Source organism: Odocoileus virginianus, chromosome 15 (assembly GCF_023699985.2).
Source record: "Odocoileus virginianus isolate 20LAN1187 ecotype Illinois chromosome 15, Ovbor_1.2, whole genome shotgun sequence".
In the NCBI taxonomy this organism is placed as follows: Eukaryota; Metazoa; Chordata; class Mammalia; order Artiodactyla; family Cervidae; genus Odocoileus; species Odocoileus virginianus.
The window spans coordinates 23163331-23178435 of NC_069688.1; the positions used below are offsets into that span (position 1 = coordinate 23163331).

Sequence of the window (15105 nt, forward strand, 5' to 3'; positions counted from 1 at the left end):
GGGTATATTTGGACCTTATAAAAATTTTTTAATTGAAGGATAACTGTTTTACAGTATTGCATTGATTTCTACCAAACATCAACACGCACCTTCTTCAACAGTAGTCTTTCTTGGCCTAAAGAAACTCAGAAGGGAGTCCCAACTCTACACTGTCACGGCCTGCGTTCTTGGTAAAAGGGTGTTTCAAGCTACTTCGTTTTCTGAAAGCCCCTGTAACTAAGGAGGCTGTCTCTACCCTGTGCCTGCTGAGGGTCGCATGGGACCGGAGCCCAGAAAGCCCAGTGAAGTTGTTACTCAAAGTATCCCGTCTTTACCTCGACACGAAGGTAGGGAAAGTTCTGGGTGTCCATCTGGTTGTCTTTCCAAGGAGGAACTTGGCACAGTTCTCTAGATGACAGGGAGGGCGGGCAAAAGAAAGCAAGTCAGGGTATGAATAGCGCCCCTGTGGGAAGTCAGAGTTACGGCTCCCACCCACCAGGCTTTTCCCTCAAACCCGGGAAAGCCGGGGTTATTGAGCTGGCGATGGCCCCCAAACAGAGCTGCAGGAGCTCGGAGGAAAGTCAGATCCTCTCTGCGCTCCTTGTTACCCGCGCGCTCCTTCCCTGGGGGTACTCCGGGTCCCATCACTCAGGAGCTGGCTCTCCTCTCCCCAGTCCCCCGGGGTCGAGCAGCGAGCCAGGATCAGGGGCGTGTGGGGTGTGCCGGGGGATAGCTCGGCTGCCGAGAACAGAGGGGCCCAGGGAATCCCGCGAAGACGCCAAGCGCACCCCCACCGGGGCGCCCCGGGCTTTCCCCGCCGCCCCTCGCGCGCCGCCCGCGGGGCCGCGGACCCTCCGGCTCCGCGGAGCGGGAGCAGCGGAGGAAAGCAGGTGGGTGTGGAGCCGGCCTGGGGCCGCCGGGAGCAGCGGGCGCGCGAGGGGAGTGGGAGGCGCCCGCCGAGGTGTGGGCGGTGCCCTCCCGCCGGCGCCCCGGGGCCGCGCCCTGGACACCCGGGCGCTGTCCCCGCTCGAGCGCACTGCTCCCGCGACGCCTGGCCAAGCCCGGGCGTCCCCGCTGGTACCCCGCCAGCCGCACCAAACCACCCGGGCCCGCCGCCCACCTCGAGAGCCGCGGGCGCCCAGGGAGAGGAGGAGAAGGCGGCGGCGGCGGTCGCCGCTCCAGCCCGCGGGCGCGCGGAGCGCGGGAGGAGGCGGAGCGCGAGGCGGGGTGGCCGCGGGCGGGTGTGCGCGCCCAAGCCGGCGCCCCCGAGCGCCCCGCCTCGCCTCCCGCGCCCAGCCTCTCCCCGGCTCCGCCACAGACACACACCCACCAAGCACCCACCGCCCTGCGCCCCCGCCGGCCGCCGCGCCGCGGGCAGCCCGAGCGAGCGACAACTCCCCCGGCTGGAGCCGCTCGCCCTCCCGGCTCCTTCCGCGCGGCGAGCTGAGCCCGGCTCGATTTTTTTCCTTTTCTATCCCAGCCCTCTCTGGTCTGGGCGCCGGCGGCAGCGGCAGGGGAATGGGGGCCCGCGATGGGGAAGGGGGTGAAGATCTCTGAAGATTATTGTTCTTTTTAAGGATGCCTTAGCTTCCTCCCGCCGCCTCTCCGTTGAGCCTTCCTACTAGAGATCGAGAACCAGAGTCAGGGATGTAAAGAGAGGGTGGAAAAAAAAAAAAAAAAGGCAAGAGCTCCAGCCAGCCGGGGAGACCCTCCTCTCCGCGGAGGGGAGGGGGATTTCCAGCGACAGATCATTGGCGAAGGGGACCGTCGCGGGGAGAGGAGCCCCGGAGGGAGCGGGGAATCCCACAGCTCTTTGTGGAGCCCGAGCCGCCTGCCGAGCGGGGTCGGTGGGAGCTAGGTAAGTGGCGGGGGCATTACTGAGCCCCAAGGGGGCTTCCTTTAAGAATGAATCATCGCGGGCAGTCTAGCTAGACTTGAGTTGCTAAAGGAATTGGAAACTGCCATATGGAACAGAGTGGACTCACACACAAAGCTGTCTTAGCCCTAGAGGGTTATTAAATGCAAGGCTCCATCCCCGTGGGGAAGGCGCTCAAGTGTTAGCCCCCGAAAAGCTTCCCAGCTGCCTGCCTGGGAAGGGATGGGATGTGTTATTTCTAGGCGATGAGCTCTCCTTGCCTTCTGTTCGTTTGTTGATAAATGCCACACTCACATGCACACACTTGTGGGACCGGATTCGGGAAGTGCGATGTCTCTGATGTATGAACAGTCCTCAGAACACAGGGACGTGCATACATTCTGTTCTCCGAGCGACGCAAGGTCTCCGTTCTGTAGCTCACGGTTTCTGAGAGACAGAATGAGTCTCTAAGGAAATAGCTTCATGGCTGTTTCCAACACACTCTGCTAGGGAACTGGGGAATACAGCTGCCCAGCATGGCACCAAAAGGCACTTGACCATTTGTCTTATCCTTTGCTTCCAGTGCTCAATGACCGTTTTCAAAATAGTATGCTGCCATCCATTTTCTCGAATTATGAGCATTTTTGTGTATTCATTCATAAAAATTGGCAGTGTGCAGTATGCAAAGACATGCCATGTAGGAATCATTTATAACTGCACAAGTGTTATAATAATAGATTACACTGAAAAATTTAGCATGCACAGAGAGACCTTGGGTTCGTTTCATGCAGGTTCAGCATCCCTTCGAATCAAGTTATGCAATAATGTCAATATCTTAAATAGCATTTCACATTTCTGTGTTTGCATTGATGGGGTTTGGAATTTTGAGGGGGATCTGATATTTTAAAGCTCAGTTCAAAGGGAAAGCCAGGATTTATTATTGTTTTTAAATGTGTAGTATTGTGTGGGACAGAGGTCTCTTGGTTTATTTATCAAAAAGCATCAATTGAGATAATCGCATTTCGTAGAACAAGAGAAAGAGAAATTCTAGTCAAAAATCTAAAGTCTGTCAGTAGTGAATAATTTACAGGAAAGGTTTTGAAAAAGAGTTTAACAGTTAAAAATTATTTAGGTATATAATGAAGTTTTACTTTATTTCACTCTTTAGAGGGGTGTGTGTGTCAGTAAATATAAAGTTGTACAAAGCTTACTTGTCATACATGAATAAGCTCTACAGACATCTAGTTCTTAAATTAGTCAGAACTTAGTTCAGTAATTTGGTACACTATGCATGTGTCTATTCATTTAATTGCTACCAGAGGTGATGTTCTTAATGTAAGGCATAAATGTGTGATTACTTGTGTGGCTGCATAGGGTTTCTGAGAATTTGGAAGACACGGTGTTTCAACACCTTTTCCCCCACTGGATGAAAAGTAACCTCATCACCTAAAAAATTTGTCAAGCCTCCACCAAGTAAACATTCTACTCCTCTCCCTCACACTGTCAGGTTCAGACCAATTGTTTATCACAAAGACAATTGTGTCTAATGCACTCCTTTTTCTTTTCTGGCACAACTCAGACTCTTGGAGAAAGGAGTGCATCACTTGGCAGTTCTCTTTGTGTTCTTCCTCCTTTTAACCTTCCCCTTGCCCTCTTGATGTTCGTGTCCCCAACCTCCCTCATACACAGATACACACACCACTTCCAGAGAGCAACTCCATTGCCTGCCCCTCTGACAAGCCCAGCGTTTCTTTTCTTTTTCTCCTGTGTTTTTCTAAATAGAATCAATCCATGCATCTGTTGAAACTATTTTCAGTCTCACTTGTCTTCAAATCCCACCGTTGAGTTTTCCAGGCATACATGTTTGCTGAGTATTCAGATGAGATTAGTGAAAATTATTCCTTTGGCCTGTCTTCTCTGTTTGGCTTTTAAGTTTTCTTTGTTGATGCCTTGGAGCAACTGTGAATGTGAACTTGTCCCTGTCATTTCCAGTATGGTAACAAAAGTAAGACTGCTAGAGAAAGAAAATGAAAAGATAGGCAGGCTTTCAGTCACAGTCTTGGCAACTTTAAGAGTATATCATATCCGTCCAGGTTTCTTACCTATCTGCCTGTGTATCTGTAGAAAATATTCTTTAAGCATTGAAAATTTTTTTCTTGAATTTATATCCGGCATTTTGGAATAGTGTTCAAAGAGACCAGTGTATGTGTGTGTGTGTGTGTGTGTGTGTTTATACACTTCTTAGGAATTAGTCTCTCTACGAGCTAAGCAATTTCAAGGAACTGATTACTTCCTTATAATTTATCAAGCAAAAATGCATTGGATCAGAATGGAACTACCTTGTAGAGTTCCAGTTTTTATCTGTACTTTGTTTACTTTAGTAACATGTATATATGTATGTGTGTATATGTATGTGTCATTATATATGTGTGTGTGTGTGATTAAAGTTGATAGGGCATCTCTTCATGAACATTTTAAGATAAATACATAAGGTTAAGACTTTCCATTTACTTCAGAATGTAATATTATTTGAGATTTGCCTATATTTGTCAAGTGGATTTTACGTAAAACTCTGATGCTTATTATTTTCATAAGGGCTTCCGAGGTGTGGAGAGTGTTCATGCATTATATGTGATATTTTTTAAGTTCAAAGAATTTTTTAAGGTAAGAGTTTGTGGCCTCATTACTCCCGAAGTGATAAACTTTATAAAGCCGCACAGCCTTAAAATGTTTAGTCATATACCACAAGTATCTTTGTACTTGGAATCTGTAGCCCATTCTGGTTCTTTTCTTGTTTCCTCCTTGAGATTCTAATATATCTATTTCCACTAACTCTTCACCAAAAATCCAGGTTGTCTGACAGGTCAAGAGTATAAAACTCAGGGCTCCTTGGCTTGTGTAAGCCAAATCCTACTGTGTTATCTTTAAGGGAAAATTTCCTGTTCCTGTGGGTGTAAGTGTACCAATCTATGCCATCTGACTTAATGTCATGTATCCAGTCACTAACTCATTCATTAATTTATTTAATACTCATTAGGGATGCATGTATTAGGTCTTCCCTGGTGGCTCAATCAGTAAAGAGTCTGTCTGCAGTGTGGGAGATCTGGGTTCAATCCCTGGGTCAGGAAGATCCCCTGGAGAAGGAAATGGCAACCCTCTCCAGTATTCTTGCCTGGAGAATCCCATGGACAGAGGAGCCTGGTGGGCTATACAGTTCATGAGGTCACAAAGAGCTGGACTTGACTGAGTGACTAACACTCTCAGGTATGTATAAGGAGATTACAGTATAATAAATGCAAAAGAGATAGAAGACATAGTCCCTTCCCCTCAAGGATTTTTTACAGTACAGACAGTAAAACTTGAATAAATAATTGAAGAATTGTAGGTAGAATTCAAAATCAGGGATCTCTTTCATACAGAGATACATTTCACAATTTCATACTTATTAAGTTAATTAAGGCAGATTTAGGAAGAGGATCATGAAAATTTGTTTCAGTCTATGCATTGGGGAATTACTGAACATAATAGCAATATTATAATAATAACTTTTACTAAACATTTAAAATAGAAATTAAAGCATTATTATTTTATATAAATAAATTAAAATTTTAATATATTTAATATATAAATATTTAAATAAAAATATAAATAACATTTATATTATTATTTTGTCAATAAAATTAATTTATTTTCATTATTATCTTTATAACACACAGTTGAGCCAGACACTTTTAAGTGTTTTATAAATACTAAATATTTTAATTCTCACAACCACCCTATGAGCCAGCTATCACTAATACACTTTGTTATATAGACAAAAAGTTAAATTACAGAGACTCTTCTGATTTAAAGTCACATAGGAAGTCAATGATACAGTCAAGCTTGAACCCAAGGATTCTGGCTTCACTTCACCACTATGATATTACTTATTAAGAAGCGTTATCACTGGCAGAATGAGGAAAGATGTTTACAGCTCCTAGATTTATTTAGAGCTATACGCTCCCATTAAAGAATACTGTAGTTATTATCACAAGGGATACTTGGAAAAGACTAAAAGTAGGGACTTCATTTTAAATAGGAAAAAAAATCCAAAACTCTCATTATGAATTTGAAATAAGAAGGTAGTTTAGAGGCTGATTTTAAAAAGATAAGTAGAATTTTCTCAGAATTAATGCTTAAACATTAGGAAGTACTGCCGTTATAGTGACCATAGACTAACACTGGTTGAGAAAGTTAATCTGACTGTTCAATTTCTACTGATAGTTTATTTTTATTTTTAGGTTTTTTTAAGTGAATTATTTTGAGTATAGTACTGTTAATATTTTTAGTTTATTTTTTATAATTATATATTCATATATTGAAAAGAAATTATTAGTTTTGAATACAATTTTCTATGTCCCCACTTTTTCTTCTGTAAAATACATATTTTATATATATATAATATATTGATAGAAATATATATATATCAATATATTGATAGAAACTGGAATATAGTCACTTGATAGATTTACTTTCTACTATATTGTCTAGAGTGCACTTATTTTATTAAGTCGTAAATAACTATGATAAAACCACGAAAGCACAAATCATAAATTAATGAGATTTTCATTAAGAAAAGTTTTTATAACATTTAAATCCCTTTCTAAATATCCACTGTGTCTGTTTATGTGAAAAATACCATCTGGATTAAATCTGGAAGATAAAATGACTAAATATTGCCTGCAGGATGCCATACAATCAAATATTTAGAGACATCCTCATGACTGATTGGCATTTTTATTTTTCTTACAGATGTTAGGTCTCATAGACCCACCCAGCCCCACTGAATAGATAACTCTCAACCTACAATTGACTTGAAGCTTAAAAGGTGATCTTAAAAGTTTGGTTATTTTGGAACTTGTAATACATTGATAGAAACAGTACTTTAGATGATGCTTTGGTCTCCAGACCAATCTACAAATACCCTTTTAATCAATAATATACCTGAATTACAGTACTGTTAGTACTAAAAACACAGGCATTATATATAGCAATATTCCCAGGGAATAATTTAATTTAAATATTATTTATTGACTGCTGCTTCTGTGCAGGGTTCTTTTAGGATACAGAGTGAAACAGTACTGACTGGACCCACAAGGAGGAGAGAAAATTGAGAGAATTGTATGTAACTGACTTCAACATTAGACAGAATGAGGAATGCTTGATACTATTGGCATAGGCAAAATGTTGAATAATTGATTCAGAGTTCTATGCAGAGAGCCAAGGACTGCATACCTCTCAAAATTTTCATTTGATATTTCATCCTTAAGGTATCTTCTGAGCCCCTTCTCTGTGTCAAGCCCTAAGTTAGGTGTTGGGGACATAAATATGAGTAAAAGACATCATACATTCACAGCCTACACATATAGACATATAAGTCATAACAAAATGTCATAAAAGTTATTGGTGGAGCAGGATGGCAGTTCAGTTGAGTAGCTGCCTGACAGGAGCATCCCCAGAGTAAAAAAATGTATATATATATATATATATATATATATATGATTTCTTTGAATTCATAGATGTATGTGATCATGATTCTCTACTCCATCAGACCCAATGTCACCTTTATATCAAGTGATATTTGGTAATGCCCCTTTTACTTTCCTGGAATGATATTTACAGATAGTATAACCAACCTACACATGTTTAATCTTTTAAAAAATCAATATAAATTGTATCTGTAATAGAGAAACTAAAAAGAAAGCAGCTTCTGCAAATTTCAAGTCTATCAATAGGTATATGCTTAGGTATACTGCACTAAAAGGTGTCATAAAGCAATCAGATGCTTGCTACTTAAAAATGCATAAATTTGGATTTCAGAGAAAATATCCAACTGAACATTGGTGATACTTTTGGATATTTGGCATTTTGAGATAAAAATGAAATAAATATGTTCATTGAGTGTTACAGCTACCATTGCAAACAGATGTGGGCGTCCTTTATCAGTGAATCAGTTGATATGAACGGCATTATAGTGGATGATGTGAACTTTTCAAAATGGTGAGCAGATCCTGGTGAAGTTCTAAATATGGTAGTTACATCATTAGAGCATTCCTATGGAAAAATATTTTGTATTCAAGGTTAGAATCTAGTCAAATAATAATAAGGAAGTTTTTCATTTATGTAAGTGTCTGATGAAAATGTAAAATAATGGAGTACTCTGAATTTCTACCCACATTGAACTTCTTGCATTCCAGGTGCTTGTCATCCAACTACTTAACAATTTAGAAGAGTCATCCCAAAAGATTGTATTAATCCCATTTAGCAACACTGATGATAACTATATTCTCCCATTGGCTGGAGCCACTCCAATTCTAATGCATAGTTAAGCTATTTTGAAAAATCAGATTTCTCTAAGTTTTTAGTAAGAAGTTAAGTTTGGAGGACTAAATAATAAACAAAATAAACAAAAAAAAATTCAACCCTGTGTATTTCTAGGCTCTAGAAACAAACTAATAGTAGCCAGAATATGTGAGGCTGACTAATCTGATCATAACTGTCAGAGTTTCATTTTTTACATGGGAGTGTCAGACAAGACTTCAGAGTTGACCTGACATCTAAGCTAATTTTTAAGAGATGAGTAAGCACTCTTCAGGCTCAAAAAGAGGCAGATGGACAGCACTTTAGGCAGAGGTAACAGCCTAGAATGAACTTTTTGACCGAGCCAATACTTTCTTAGCCCATTTCTTACTGGTATAAGTTTGGATGTTTTGATGTTTTATTGTCACTAGGAACTAGCCTCCTAATTCTTGACAATACAATTCCCTCAGAATCTTCATAGCTTTCTTATCTATTTGCTGTCAGTTACACCACTAATTACCACATAAGTTCTTTCCTATTTATGATTCTTGAACTTGCCGCATTTCTTTGCTCATGTCTCAACCCCCTGTGTCTCAAGTGGTTATTTTGGGGTCATCTGAAGCAACAGGCTTGGGTCCTTATGTGTGTGTTAGTCACTCAGTCGTGTTTGACTCTGCAACCCCATGGACTGTAGCCTACCAGGCTTCACTGTCCATGGAATTCTCCAGGCAAGAATACTGGAGTGGGTTGCCATTTCCTCCTCCAGGGGATCTTCCCATCCAGGGATCGAACCCTGGTCTCCTGCATTGCAGGCAGATTTTTTACTCTCTGAGTCACCAGGGAAACCTGTGGGTGCTTAGGTATCTTCATTAATCAGATCTCTGCTGCAAGGCTGATTCTCTTTATCTAACTGGGAAGTGTTCACGAACACGTGTTATTCAAAGCCTTTTTCAGTGTCATTCTTCACCATTAGAGTTCCTGAAGCAATGAATTGTTTCAGCTTTGTAGTCTTATAGTTCTGAAATTTGTTTATTTGCCCTTATTTCTGTTCTCAAACTAGCCAATTCTTTCATGAGCTCTTCCATTATCTTGTAATATCTTAGTATAGACAGTGAAGAGCAACCATCCCATACTAACTAGCATTCTGACTCTTTCCACCATATCCTCTACAGCTGTAGATCTGGCCTCTAAGTTAGCATAGTTTTGCCACAGCATAACAGGCTTCCAGGTCCCTGGTATCTGTTTCCTTGTCAATGGCCAATACTACATAATCAGATTTTTGTTATGGCAGCACCCACTTCAAGGTGTCCATTTCAGAATAGTTTGTCATGATGCTAGCTCCTGTAATGAACCAAACTGTTAGTGGCTAAACATAATGTATGTTTATTTCTCACCTGCATAACAGTCAAATCGAGGGAGAGTGAAAGTGAGCATGCATTGACAAGACATCAACTTCTTAGACAGCCTGGCTCAACTGTGACAACAGCAACACTTCTTGTATTCCACTGATGACAACTAGTCACATGCATGGCCCACCTAGATGCAGGGAACTGGGAAATGTTATCCCTGACTTAATAGGAATGTCTTAGTAACAACTCATTCTTACAAAATCGAAACCCAAGCTTAGGTAGGCAACGGTTCCCTACTGTTGTCTTCTTCCTCCAGAATAAATTCGGGGGAGAAAGGGTTTAAATTACATTCAGTCACTAGCTAATCCATGCTATGGATGGCATCTCCCCATGCTATGGATGGCATCTCCTGTCCTGTCTTTGGCTTTTGACCCTGACTTAAACTACCACACATTTTCCTTCATTCTTTAAAGCAGGGGTCCCCAGCCTCTGGAATCCAATGCCTGGTGATCTGAGGTGGAACTGATATAATAATAATAGAAATAAAGTGTACAATAAATGTAATACACTTGAATCTTTCCAAAACCATCCCTCCCCATTCCATGGAAAAATTGTCTTCCATGAAACCAGTCCCTGGTGCCAAAAGGTTGAGGCACTGCTCAAAAACATTGTTAGTATAGGGGTTTTGGAGATAACAGACTCTGGCAGGGTGCTTTGGGATAAAGGATGGTAATTATACCATAGACAAAAAACTAATTCTAATTGAATGTTAAATGTCACTGCTCTTAGAAATATATTTACCATTTCTCATCATGGGGGTTTGCTCACTGGCCTGTATTTGTTTGGGGTCCACATACCAGCCATTTGCCAGGTCTTTCTCTTTCTCTGGACTCTTCTTCACATCTCTTTGTATAAAATTTTCCCTCTGCCCATTCCCAAGGTGCCAGTGGACTTGGTGTGCAAGTCTACAAGGGGATTTGCCTGTAATAGTCGATAGTACATGATGTTTTCCAAGACAAAACAGTGGTTCTTTCTCGAAGAGGATGTATTGCTTTCTCATAGTCCAACTGGCATGAGATTGTATCCAGGTTACACAAAATTGGTCTTTATTTTCATTGGGCTTGCAGTCTATCAGAAGGCAAACATAAGAACCCTGTTTCTTCTCTAGTGGCCAGTATAGTGATTCTGTCCTGGCTCAAATAGTCCATGTTTCCTTTTGAACTATTTGGAACGGAAAGGTGATGGGCAGAGGCAAGATTCCTGAAGGTGAAAGGGTGAGGGTGGCACTTCTGAAATGAGGAATGGCATGTAGGCTGTGGTTTTGCTGAACTAGGGGAGCTGGGCCATTCTGCCTCCATTATTACCCAGAGATACTTTGAGTCTCCGATTCTAATCACTGGGTTTATTTTTTGCAGACTCCAGGACCTGAGCTATCTGGTTCTTTTCCCATTCTCTCCTTTTGTTTTCCAGCAGTGAGCACTCAGTATGTCAGAATAAGAGGATCCTAAAAGGAGATCAACCAGGTCAGTAAACGAGGCATATAGAGAGAGTGGAGACAGATGGCAGATTGCACCAGGTAGGCAGGAAGTTAGACTGAAGGAGTACTGGGAGAGGTCTTCTGGGAACAGGGAAGATTTGGAGATTTAGACAGACAGGGCCAGGCAGGGCAGGCAGGATTAGAGTCACCCAGCCATAGGATCAAATGCTATAGTTTAAAGTTTAGGAAGAGGGCTGTCTTAAGTAGCTAGCAAGAGTTCAGACCAATTGAGACATAGGTCTGTGTTAGGAAAACCACGTGATGGTCACGTAATCAACTCAGGGATTCAGACACAGTGGGGAAGACCATTTCCTGTACCATCATCAAATTACCAACATCTCTTTCTGAACTTCTACTAAAGCTTACTACCAGGACTCTTAGCGCCTCTTCTTATCCTTTCAATCCATTTGTTCTTTGATTTTTTGATAAAAGGCAAATATGATCGTATCACGCATCCATCTAAAACCCTTAAATGATTTCCCACTTTTCTTTGGGTAAAGGCTTAAATCTTTAACTTGGGGCCTACAATATTCCTCCTTTATTTCCAAAACATCACTAATATAAAGTTGTTGTTCATAACAGGCTCTGGTCAGCCTGCCTCCTGCCTGCCAGTGTCATCTCAGGCCCACACACCCCTCCTTAGCTGCTACAATTTCTGGTTTTCTTTTAGTTCCCCTCAAGTGTCTGGGGTTCCATGCCCTGAGGCCTGCACAGGTAGTTATTCAGATGCTTTCTTCCAGTTTTTTAACTCTTCCTCATGTCTCTCATCTCTGGTCAGAAGTCACTTGTTCAAAGAAATCTTGGAGTCCCAGAATATAGCATGTTTCTTCATTCTTCTCTTTTCTAGCAGTTTTCTATTTTTTCTTAAAAAATCATATTTTTAGTTAAAAAACTTTTTTTAATCAGACTATATTTGCTTTATAGTGTTGTGTTGGTTTCTAACAAAAACCAGTCAAAGAGAAGTTCAGCTCATTAGCAAAAAAAAAAAAAAAAAAGGATCTGAAATGGTGATAGCTCTTTACAGACCAATTGATACATTTTTGGAGATTTAACAGATATAATTATTTCAGTATTTAGTATGTAAATAAATGTAAGGTGAACACTGAACTGTTTCTTTCTTTTTTCTTCTTCACAGCTTTCACCTAGATAACATTATAGTCTTTCTTAATCCTTTGAAAGTTCTTGTGGGACTGGATCTCTTGAATTCTTATCCTGTTTTTCACAAATGAAAAGCTTTCCAATAAGCTAATACCAGAAGGAGCAAGTGGTGTTTAGAAGGAAAAAGTCTAAAACATAATAGTAAAGTAACATTTGGAAAGAGATGATCCATTGTTAGCCCTTTCCCCCAGTCTGTATAGAACAAATGTGTCTAGGGGCTTTCGTGCTAAATGTCTCCAGTTCATAAAATCACAATTATTAATCAGACTCTCATTAAATATTAATTTACTTTGGAGATAAATGTCATTTTAAATTTGGAATCCTAGTCTTTTCTAAATCTAAGGAGAGCATTTTCATGCTCTCCTTAGGTTTTGTAGAAACTAGTGCACATAGAAAGCTCAGAAGCTATTAAAAAGCTACTTCTTAAACTTGACTTTTGGTTTTATTCAGGCCCTGCAAAATACTTGGTTTCCAGCATAATAAGCATAGTTTGTAATCATGTATCTATTCAGCTGAAGTAGAACATTATACTGAGAGTTTTTGCCTTTATTTTTAATCCAGGGAGCCATTTTCTTGCAGGTATTTTATGGCATTTGGAACACAGTGCTTGATATGTAGTAGGTGTGCAGTAAATATTGTTGAATGAGTGAATTAAATAATTCATCATATTCATTATTTCATTTAAGATCTTAAAGAGTTTTCAAAATTTCAAGTGGTGGCTAAGGCTACCAGTCTCATAAACAAAGACTGTATTCTACAAAGCCTCATGAATTAAGACTTCCTCATCACTGGCTGGTATTGCATACCTCTCTCTTCCTTACATCAGTATGTTCAAATCAGGTAGGAAGGCTTAATTAGGTTTAAGATAGTTAAGTTCATAATATTTTCTGAGCCTGTAAACAGGAGACACAGGAGACATGGGTTCAATCCCTGGGTTAGGAAGATCCTAGTAGGAAATGGCAACTCACTCCAGTATTCTTGCCTGGGAGATCCCATGGACATAGGAATCTAATGGGCTACAGTCCTTGGTGTCTAAGGGTCGGATACAACTTAGTAACTAAACCACCACCACCAACCACATACAACACATGCTAAAAGCACAAATCCAAAAGTTTCTGTAATTTTGTTGCAGTAATCCAATGAGTTTTTTGAGAGCAAGGGTGCCTTTACACAATTTTGTACCCTCTGCACTCAGTATAATCTAATAGCCAAGGAACACATTGTATTGAAAGGAGGGGAATGAGAAAGGAATCATGGACCTAAATCAGTATGTGTTACTTGAAGCTATGATCTCCTATTCTGACTGTTATTGGAAGAGTAGAAGTTACAGATTTATGTTGTAGTCAGGAATCATTAATAATTAGGTTCAACTCATCAGTATTTGTACATTTAACTGGGTGTGAAATAGCTAGATGTCTTCTGTTTCACATTTTTTCTCTTCATCGTTCTAATTGTATATTTATTTCTGAAGCTCTAAGGTGTCAGGGTCTAGTGGAAAGAACATGGATTTAGGAACTAAGAGACTTGGCCTCTAGTCTTGATGCTGAGTGGACCCTAGAAAGATCATTTAAACTTACCAATGTTGCCCTTTCAAATATTGTGAATTTTATATTTTTAACATTTAAAAAAATATTTTAAAGCATCCGTCTTGACTGTGGATCTCAATACTGAGATTAATAGCATCTCTTTTAAAGCCACACACTAAAATTTATGTTCAGTTTTGTGAAAACTTATAACTGTGGAAATAATTGCCATCCCAACATATCCACAAGAAAATTATTCCATTTAATATATTTTATACATCTAAGCTAATGGATAGACATAGTATTACAGGAATTATCTGAGATTCATTCTTTCCTTCTCTACTGTGCTAAAAATATTGCACAATATTGGTCTCATATTTCTATATATTTATTGAATTGAGGCACTTGGAATCATGCCATTCAAGGAAAACCCCCAGAATCTTAGAAGATTAAGAACATGAGCTTTGAGTTGAGACATTGCTGGACTGGTATCCTGGAACAAACACTTAGTGGTTATGTCATCTTGAACAAGGTACATACATTTTGGAACCTCAGTTTCTTTATCTATAAATCAAAGATACTAATCTCCCCCCAAGGAGGATTGAGAATTAATGAGAATTCTCATGAGAATTAAGTGGAATAAACACAGTGGCTGTGTGTAATAATCCCTCAATATGTGGTAGGTGATAAAAATGCTAATTATTAACCAAAGTCACAAAGCAAATGAGATCATAACTTTGGCTGTCCTTCAACTACAACTCCAAGAACATCCCTACCTTCTAGGAAATACAGATTTTACTTACGGACATTTTGAACTTAAGCTGAAACAAAATTCAAATGGCAAATCTCAAACCTGTAGCAATAGCTGATTTTACACTGACATTCTCTTTTATTCGATGGTCCGAGGAGACTGGTAGGCTACAGTTCATAGGGTCACAAAGAGTTGGGCATGACTGAAGCAACTTAGCATGCATGCCTGCCCTTTTATTATTATCCTGACTACCTGAGGCTTGTAAAGGTGAAAGAGAGTGTTTTAAATATCTCCATCTCTAAAACCTGTATAACTAGTTTTTTTCTTAAAGAAAAAAATAATAGAATAACATTAAAGAAAAACTGAAAAATGGGAGGGGGGGATTGGTAATTTCACTATCCTTAAACACATGACTCCTTTTAGTGAAAATAATGACTTTGCTTTATTTCTGAATATTTTCACTCTTCGCTCAGGTTACACTCCCAGTTATACTGTTGCAGTCATGATTTTTATGAGTTTTCCACACTGTTTTCCACATTATTTATTTCAAGACTGTTTCATCTAGTACAAGTCACATAAACTCAGGGCTTCAGTCGGTCCATCTATCGTCCCTA

The 15105-nt window shown here is 40.1% G+C and overlaps 1 protein-coding gene across 2 annotated transcripts in view; it reads left to right on the top strand.

Annotated features, from left to right (window-relative positions):
- The first annotated feature begins 519 nt into the window (after positions 1–519).
- KCNB2 (potassium voltage-gated channel subfamily B member 2) overlaps positions 520–15105 on the top strand; it is a 441301-nt gene continuing 426715 nt past the window's right edge. The window contains exon 1 of one of the 2 annotated variants that reach the window (XM_070477152.1): positions 520–869. The gene's annotated coding sequence lies outside the window, so the exon portion shown is untranslated. Of the gene's footprint in view, positions 870–1556; positions 1838–15105 lie in introns of those variants that run through there. The other variant, XM_070477151.1, reaches the window with a different exon arrangement.